This window comes from Salvelinus sp. IW2-2015, linkage group LG23 (assembly GCF_002910315.2).
Source record: "Salvelinus sp. IW2-2015 linkage group LG23, ASM291031v2, whole genome shotgun sequence".
Classification (NCBI taxonomy): Eukaryota; Metazoa; Chordata; class Actinopteri; order Salmoniformes; family Salmonidae; genus Salvelinus; species Salvelinus sp. IW2-2015.
This window is the reverse complement of record NC_036863.1, coordinates 39,767,763-39,776,036: the sequence shown is the minus strand read 5'-3', so window position 1 is coordinate 39,776,036 and position 8,274 is coordinate 39,767,763. Positions and strand designations below refer to the sequence as shown.

Below are 8,274 nucleotides of genomic sequence, written 5' to 3'. Positions count from 1 at the left end.
AGAGAACATTTCTAACCTATGCTCCTATATCTCTCTGTCATGTAATTTAGCTTGATAGCATGTTCGCATTCACAACCACATTTATTTGATTAACCAAAATATTGATTAATTGGAGTTGCACTTATTGTGAGTTTTTATGAGATTGGCCCATAGCTTTTGATGAACTCATCGATCAAAGGTTAAATGCAAATATTGATTCAAATCCCTCTATTGTATGTTGCACCAAGCATAGCAGGTGATGTCTAAAAATAGACATGATTTGCATACTTAATCTTCTCTCTCTCTCTCTCTCTCTCTCTATCTCTCTCTCTCTCTCTCTCTCCATATATATATATATATATATATATATATAATATATATTATATTATATAAATGCAAATATTGATTCAAATCCCTCTATTGTATGTTTGCACCAAGCATAGCAGGTGATGTCTAAAAATAGACATGATTTGCATACTTAACTCTCTCTCTCTCTCTCTCTCTCTCTCTCTCTCTCTCTCTCTCTCTCACTCTCTCTCTCTCTCTCTCTCTCTCATATATATATATATATATATATATATATATATATATATATATATATATATTTACAGGAGATTGGACCTGCTGCCTTCCATGAGGATGAAATAGGGAAGAGGAGAACAGATCTACTGGAAACAGGTGGAAAGCAGGAGAGCTCCACAGGTGTGTAATGGCTTCAGTCCTCCTCTGGTTCTTTACTAAAGGACAGATAGTAAACTGTGTGTTATGATTGCAGCTATGGTGGCTCCTAGTTTGGACGGGGAGTGAAACAGACACTTAAACAGTTCACTTGAGGATTCTGTAACCCATGTACACACAAATGGAGCCATATATGTTTAGATGTGGTTACTTCTGTTATCCTTGATTTGATATGCACTGAGTGTACGAAACATTAAGAACACCTGCTCTTTCCATGACATTGACTAACCAGGTGAAACCAGGTGAAAGCTATTATCCCTTATTGATGTCACTTGTTAAATCCACTTCAATCGGTGTAGATGAAGGGGAGGCGACAGGTTAAAGGATTTGTAAGCCTTGAGACATGGATTGTGTATGTGTGCCATTCAGAGGGTAAAAAAACATTTTAGTGCCTTTGAACGGGGTATGGTAGTAGGTGCCAGGCGCACGAGTTTGTGTCAAGAACTGCAATATGCTGCTGGGTTATTCATGCTCAACAGTTTCCTGTGTGTATCAATAATGGTCCACCACCCAAAGGACATCCAGACAACTTGACATAACTGTGGGAAGCATTGGAGTCAACATGGGCCAGCATCCCTGTGGAACGCTTTCGACACCTTGTAGAGTCCATGCCTGGCAAATTGAGGGGGGGGGTGTTCTTAATATTTTGTACACTCAATGTATACACATACTTAGTAAATAAATTTGATTATGTCTCTCAAAGAGGCTGGTTTCCTAGCAAATAAATGGTTAATAAAAATGTGAACAACTGTGTCAAAGGTCAATGTACCAATCTTGTTCTCTTCAATGGCCAGCCATAGGTCAGAATCAGAGAGAGGACCAAGAAAGTTCTGGAGTGACTGGACCAGCGTCAGCACCACAGTCAGCCAGACACCCACCAGTGAAGCATGAGGATCCTACATCTAACCCTCGGAAAGGAGAAAACATCCAACCATCAGCTGAATTGAAAACGCCTATTCCCTTTAGCCCAAATCGGAACATATGTAGCTGCCCCATCCGCCCCCACCACTCTGACATCTCCTGCCCCTTCCTTGCACCTCAAGAGCAGTCCCTGCCCAGGACTGACACTGTGGAGAGTCTTTCCCCTGAGGTTAAGAACATTCCCTTTCACAGCTCACATCAACCACCAAAACTTCAGTCTTCTAACTTGAAGAGGAGCCAGCTTCAGAAGGCCTCTGGTCGGGCCGTAACACCAGCTCGCCATTTGTCCTTGATCAGGCCATGGAGTGTGGAGTCACCAGGAATGTTCTCCTTGCTAAGACCAAGCAGCTCCACCACACTGCCCACCTCCCACTATGTAGAGACCCAGGCTGAAGCCTCCGGCCTCTCCTCCAACCTCACCTCCGTCCTCCCTTCCAACCTCTCCTCCGACCTACCCTCCAACCTCTCCTCCGACCTACCCTCCAACCTCCCCTCCGGCCTCCCCTCCTCCTCTGACCACCGAGAGAGTCCAGTCACCTTGAGACAGCACATTTCAAGTAGTCATCTCACCTTGTTCCCTGCCTCTGACCTACAATGTTTCCCACCCCAGAGCCTCAACAGAATCCTGCCTCGTACTACACTGCCTCATTACCCTCTTGGATGTAGGGCCAGATTAAGCTCATCTTTGATATTTAACTCTCTCCCCATGTCTAAGAACACTTTAGATACAGCAACTGAGAGTCCAAAATACCCTAACAGGTCCAAGTCACTTGATAGACATTTAACCAAGGCTGTATCTATGGATACAGCTGGTGACAATCACTCCCCCTACTCGCCACCCAGTAACACAAGATGGATGTCATCTTCTGAGAGAATCAACATGTTGGCGAAGCAGCATAACTTAGCAGCCCAGGTTGGTTTATCAAAAGCCATCAGCCAACAGAGGATTCTGCAGACGAATGCCTCCGTTCAATCTAATAACCAAAGAATGTTCAAGTACCATGCATATTATTCAGGTGTATATGACACAGGTCCCAGTCTGGCAGTTAAGACTCATTCTCTCTCCAGCCTCAGCTCCAGGGCCTCTCACAGGCTTCAGTCACATCTTCACAGCCCCCCAGTTTCACCAGATCATATGACTGATCTCACCAGATCCTATGGTGGTACACACAGTGCCCCAGCAGACACAAAACAGTTGATGATAGGGGAAAAAATAAAAGTGACTGGTTCAGAGATTATTGATAGTGAAATACATAATATCAGTGGATTTAAATGTCAGACTTCAAATAAGGATTTGTTTGCATCTCAGATTAGAAAGAATAGCTTGGGCCCGCCTGCTCAGGACGCAACTCTTATCTCTGATAGGACTGAAAAAGAGCCCACTGGTTACAGAAGCAACCGGAAAGTAGATCAGATACTGAATCGCCTCAGACTGATATTCAGTAGCAAACACATTGAGGAAAAGAGTGTGTTGTTTGGTAGAAAGGGGAAAACGGTGTCATCAACACTTGAGGGAGCTAGTGTCATCAGTGAGAATAGACGGACAGGGAAGAGGTCTCCAGAGGTCAAAGAAGTGCTGAAACCCATTGACCTTCAACGTAATGTGGCAGGTCATCTAAGACAACAAAACAGAGGCTGCAATGGGCTGACAATATCCACAGTTAAATTAGCATCCAAGAATGCACAGTTAGATATTCATGATAAAGAGAGGAACACAATATCAACTGAGAAAAATGGAAACCCATCGCTGTCAAAAGAAGAATTAAGTCGAACAAATCCTCCACATTCACCCTATTTTGGGAGTCAATCCCATAAGGACTCTGGAAGTTCTAGAACCAGTCATTTTAGCCTAAACACAAAGAATGAAGATGTCTTCTCTAGCTCAATGGGTAAGGACAGTAGATCAGATAGTAGTAGAACTGCCTGTTTTAAACCCACACAGCTCTCATACTCCAACAACTCTCCAACCACTACTGATTTTGGCCTGAAACATGGCCGCTCCATCTCTGTCACCAACATTTACTCAAACCGAACATCAAGAAACAGGCGCATCTCCACAGGAACTGATATGGCCCCCACAAGGTACCTAAGGAGTCTGGAGGATATCAGAGGGCCAGGGGACCTTGATCGCCCACCCAGGACCCTTTCCAGAGCTTTCTCTAGCACTCAGAGAACCTATATTAGTCTAATAAAAACAGACAGCAAGAGCCTGACATTGCCTATGCCTCTACGGTTCAATGAGTCATCGACTTGGCACACAGAGATTTTAAACTCACTTATCATTGATCAGAAGTTGCAAGTCATTCAAGGCCCCAAGGAACTACTGCCCATCACTAGCTCCAGTTTGTCAGACTTTGAGGAGTATGACTCAGATACAACTACAGATGGAGAGTACTACTTGAGCAGTGATGATTGGGAGAAAGAGTCAATACTCTAACAAAGGGTGACCGTTTTGAGTAACATTGTGCAGATATTTAATGTTTTTGTGAAAATCATTTCTTATTGGCCTATGTATTTATAGTTGAAAAACATTAATAAAACAAATAATGAATCTGTACATTTATTGAATCCATGTTGATAATATGGTGATATATTGTAGTGAGAGGAAGCTCAGTGGTTGGCAGTGGGAGAGGATGAGGCTCTTTGTCTATGTCAATTATTTCATGAATTTCATTCCTTCATCTGCTGGTCAGTCCCTTACTAAAGTTATTTTTGGGGAAACTGTTTAGTAACCCAACCCTTTGAAGGCATTTCACCCCAAGATCAATTGAGATCTCATACAATGGGGAGTTTGTCATCAAATAAACTACTTGTTTTTGTTGCTGTAGCCTATGTTTTATTGATGCACAAAATGTAACTCTTAACGTCTTAAACAATGTATACGATTGGGCACCCCTTTATTCCCCTATAGAGCCTAATATTTGCGGGCTGAACATTACTCCAACTGTCCCTACGGTTATGTTCTTGTTCCTATAATCGAGGTGATTTAACTACTTTTGATCTCCTCTTTACGTGCAGGTAAAGACTCGTTCAGAAGCAGCATGTCCGCATCCACCTTCCCCTGGACAGAGGCGATGGTTCCTTTCTACTAATAATAAGACTATGAATATACACTGTTTATTAATTCCCATAACACCACACCCACACCGCCGTGTGACCGTGCACTGGCACGCCACCTTTTGTCCCTTATTTGGTAGTGAGAAAGTTGGCAACCCTAATTCAGCCTCTTTTACTGCTTTAAAAAAAAAACATAGCTGATATGGCTGATTTGCTTAAACAAATGTGTTTTTTACTGACAATTGAGATGTACAATCTATGGCATAAGGGGGGGGGGGGGGGGGCGAGTAAATAGATAAGAGGCTATCAGTAATTTCGATTGACATTAATGAGCGAGCTAGGACGGACATAGTCAATATAAATATTTGTTCAGACTTCAGTGCCTTCCCCTTCATTGCCCTGCAGCGCCTCCTACAGGAGGTTCCCCGTCGGTTCTCCAACAGAGGATGTCTCATTCACTATGCTGTAATCGACAACCAGCTGTACCGCTGCTCCCTGGGAAAATACATTGACATCAAGATCATTTTTTCGAATAAAATAAAAAATGTAACCTTTATTTAACTAGTTCTCTGATGAAATGTTCCTCTCACTATGCAGTAAGGTAAAACTGTGTGCACTATTAGTTATAGGTGAGTTTGTGTGTGCTGGTCTCTGTCCTTTCATCAATAAGTATGATCATGGTCCTTTCTTAACTGTCCGATGGTACTTATTTGCCCCTCCCCAGAAATTCACATAATAAGATATTTTCAATATGAGGTGAGGTTTCCTGATATGGAATTTTACATTAATGTGGGAGACTGGCCAATGGAAACAAGGAAGCAGATGACATTCCTGGGGCTGTTCCAATCATCTTCTGGTGTGGTTCCACAGACACCCGAGACATCATCCTCCCCACCTATGACAACACTCACTCCACCCTGGAGACCCTGAGGGGCATTTCCAATGACCTGCTGTCAGTCCAGGGCAACACAGGTAAGACACATTACTTCTTACATTCTCTCTTGAGCTAATTCTGCTTACTTACACCTCATTACTCACATGCACATTACTCCGTTTCCTTGGCCTCTAGGTCCCCCTTGGTCCAACAAAACAGAACAAGCCTTATTCTGTGGCCGGGACAGTCGTGAAAAGCGCCTACACCTGGTCACTCTGTCCAAGAAAAACCCAGAGCTGCGAGACGCCAGAATAACTGGCTGGTTCTTTTTCAGGGAAAGGGAGAAGGATCTGGGCAAAGCAAATCTTGTTGGATTCTTTGACTTCTTCAAGGTGGGGGAACATTCTGAACATTCCACCCAAAGCCAGCAGGTTCCCAAAAATAAAAATTGGTAGCCACAATAAAATAAAAGTGAATTCTAAACTTTCACACCGTGGCGTAATATACAGCCCTTTCCCATTTACAGTTTAAGTATCCGGTGAATGTTAATGGCACAGTGGCTCCTTACATGTTCCCTTAGCTGATGCTGGGGAACAGCCTGGTGCTGAAGCAGAATTAATCAAATTACAAGCATTTCTACACCCACCTGAAGCCAGGCACCCACTACATCCCCGTGAAGAGGAGTCTCTGACCTCATCCAAAAGATTGAGTGGGCAACGGTATGAAAGAGAAAGAGTGCCAATGTTTGAATCAATATGTATTTGCTACCATGTACATTTTGGGATACTTGAAATGCAAATGCATGTTGTAATGAATAGGATCTAGCCAGGTTTTTGTGGATATTTGATTAAGATATGGATTTCTTTATTTTCCCCTACAGGGGAATGATGATGACGCACAAGCGATAGCTAAAGCAGGCCAGACGATTGTACGACAGCTCGTACAACCTAACAGATTGTACTGTTACTATTACAGTGTTCTACGGGTAATTGTCTTTATTTGCTATGCATGCCAATGCTAAATCAGCTCAGATAAATTAAGGTACTATTATTATCATTGATACTTTTACTGCAGTGTCAACTCAGATACTGTACTGTGTATGAGAAAAAGAAACGCAGCTAGGAAAGTTGTCTTCTTCCATAACAGATGTACTCTGAGCGTCAGACCAACCAGCCCACACTGCATCCAGACATGAAGCTGGTTCCCCAGACATCTGACCAGAGTGCCCTTTGCAGCTGTCAGCAAGAGCCTCAAAGAGATGATTCCAGCCTGGAGGATGAACTCTGATCAACATTGGGAAAAGAAAGGGAAGAGACACTAGCTATTTCAATACAGAAAGTGCCTTGGACTTCTGCTTGCTTGTTGATGGAGATTAAATGCAAGGAAGAAGTACTGTGAGACCAGGACAGCTAAGTGGATGTACCAACACTCGTATAGACGATCAAATATAAAATGTGGTTTGAGCCAGACAGACCTTGTCACAGCTCACTTTACTGGGCCTGGAATATGACCGTTTTATTGACAAGACCATTATGCAGAAGCATCTGTTTTCACTGTCCTGAGTGATATTTCATACTGCATTTTGTGTAATTGTATGATCATTGATGGTCACCATTATTACATTTGTATAAAAGATTGCTGTTGATGTTGTGTTAACCTTTTATTGACCAAGATGATCATGTCCTTTGTTTTTGTTATTCACTACCATAACTTAAAAAATATATATTAGATGGCTACAATATTATAAATGTGTTGTTGCCATATAGATTGGTTGCTTTTTGGACTCTTCTAAAGCCACAATGATTGTGCAATTAAACGACCTATTTTCTTCGACCGTACTGTTGTGATTTTTTTTTATTGAAACATCCATGGACGACCAGAAACGTCAATAACTAGGGTTCAAATTCACACGTGCCAGAAAACAAAAAAGAGGGGGCACCCGGATTTGAACCGGGGACCTCTTGATCTGCAGTCAAATGCTCTACCACTGAGCTATACCCCCTTCTGTTCATTATTGGGAATGTTTTAGCATATATAGCTACGTGCGTCACAGTTCAGCAACGACAATCTTTTGATTGTATCATAATATTGACTTCACTTTGGACTGCTTGTGATTAGATTTCCTAGACAACATACTCTGGTTTTGGCTGTAGTCAATAGCTACAGTTAAGAGACAAACCATAAACCAAGTAGCTATCTAGCAGGAAGCTGGTAGTAGCACAGATAGATGAGACATTTTGGTTATAGCTAGCGACTCAGAGCCTTGGCACCATGACCGGAAGTACTGTAACGTTAGCCAACCAGCGCTATTAAATGAATAGACAGCAGCCTTTTTACAATATGGCCAATTTTGCGGCTGTGGTAACTAGTGGAAATCATGGTGCGTATTTCGAGTAGTTTGCTAGCTTTGTTATTTACAATTATTCGAACCCAGTGCCATATAGCATATTACTATACAAAAAACGTAACATATTGACCCCATTTTGAGAGGTCAACGACAATGTTGCAGTTAGCTATCTAGGTAAGTTAACTGTTAATAACATCCGGCCGTGATTGGGAGTCCCATGGCGTCGCACAATTGGCCCAGCGTTGGCCGGGGTAGGCCGTCATTGTAAATAAGAATGTGTTGTTAATTAACTGACTTGCCTAGTTAAATAAAGGTTAATTAAATGTTACACATCTAACGTTAGCAGCTAACACAAGCG

At 42.4% G+C, this 8,274-nt stretch overlaps 1 long non-coding RNA gene, 1 other non-coding gene and 1 pseudogene across 2 annotated transcripts; 2 read left to right on the top strand and 1 right to left on the bottom strand.

Moving 5' to 3' along the window:
* Nucleotides 1–594: 594 nt before the first annotated feature.
* On the top strand, nt 595–4,195 carry LOC111950198 (uncharacterized). Its single transcript, XR_011473982.1, has 2 exons — nt 595–681; nt 1,512–4,195. It is a non-coding gene; the product is annotated as an uncharacterized lncRNA (long non-coding RNA).
* Nucleotides 4,196–4,301: 106 nt separating this feature from the next.
* On the top strand, nt 4,302–6,861 carry LOC111950967 (protein O-glucosyltransferase 3-like; annotated as a pseudogene).
* Nucleotides 6,862–7,499: 638 nt separating this feature from the next.
* Nucleotides 7,500–7,571, bottom strand: trnac-gca (transfer RNA cysteine (anticodon GCA)). Its single transcript has one exon. It is a non-coding gene; the product is annotated as a tRNA-Cys (tRNA).
* Nucleotides 7,572–8,274: the final 703 nt, after the last annotated feature.